The sequence below is a fragment of the Echinops telfairi genome, unplaced genomic scaffold (genome assembly GCF_000313985.2).
Source record: "Echinops telfairi isolate 266 unplaced genomic scaffold, ASM31398v2 ScPeMD7_7412;HRSCAF=8450, whole genome shotgun sequence".
NCBI lineage: Eukaryota > Metazoa > Chordata > Mammalia > Afrosoricida > Tenrecidae > Echinops > Echinops telfairi.
The window spans coordinates 10,432,616-10,433,937 of NW_022111312.1; positions in this window are offsets into that span (position 1 = coordinate 10,432,616).

The following is a 1,322-nucleotide window of genomic DNA, read 5'->3' on the forward strand; positions in this document are numbered from 1 at the left end:
AGACATGGGTAGCAGGGGGAACAAGGCACTAACCCACCCCAGGGAAGGATGTTGTTTATATCTTCACAGGAGAGGGAGAGAGGGACCAGACTTTAACCTGGTACACCAAGACGTGAATGCAACATACAAGCATGAAACCAATAGAGAGGTCTGCAGGGCCAGCCCCAATCCCAACTATGTGGACGTGCCCCCTTCCCCCAGAAGAATGCACTTCAGAGGACAGCACTGAAGCTACACGCCCCTCAGGGAGAGAGGCATGTCTGACCAGAGCACCGGGGAGCAAATGAAGAGGGAAGGAGGCAGAGTGGAACACATCCTGGCCCACCAAGCCCCTAGGACTATATTCCTGCTCAGAGCAGCCAATGCACACAGAGGCCCAGAGGGTCGGTCCCACCACGAGACACAGCATCCCTCACTGACCCATAGAGCCTCCAGGGACAGCACTGGAGGCACAGTGTAGGAAGTGTACCCCCGATCTGACCTCACCACACGGGTGGGAGAAAAGCTAAGGGCAAGGAACAGAGCAAGAGGAGCAAAGCAATGAAGTCCCCGGGGAATACCAAAAATAGACTTTGGGGCCAGGGCATGGCACCCCATCAGACTCGATAGGAAAACACTCCTAAAGGCCAACAAACAGGCCTTGAACTATTTATAGGCTTTTCTTTTCATTTTTGTCATTTTTGTTTTTTCTTTTGCTGTTTTGTTTTGCTCTGTCTTGGTTTTGTGCTTATTGTTGTCTCTACTTGTCTATCTAGATAAGATAGGCGGAACAAACAATCAGGGGGAGAAAGCAATGGAACTGATGGTTCCAGGGGGATACAGGAGAGGGGGAGGTGGGGGAGAGGAGATGGGTATTAAACCCAGGGACAAGGGAACAACAAGTGATCTAAAATCAATGGTGAGGAGGGTGTAGGATGACCGGTAGGGCTTGATCAAGGGCAATGTAACTGAGGAATTACTGAAACCCAAATGAAAGCTGAACATGATGGTATGACAAGAGCAAAATAAAAGGAAATAAAAGAACTAGGAGACAAAGGGCATTTATAGAGGTCTAAATACAAGCATGTACATATGTAAATATATTGATATATAATGATAGGGAAATAGACCTATGTACATATATTTATATGTCAAGTATTAAGGTAGCAGATGGACATTGAGCCTCTACTCAAGTACTCCCTCAATGCAAGAACACTTTGTTCTAATAACCTGGCATTCTGTGATGTTCACCTTCCCTACACGATCGCTGAAGACAAAATGGGTGCATAAGCAAATGTGGTGAAGAAAGCTGATGGTGCCCAGCTACCAAGAGAGATAGCGTG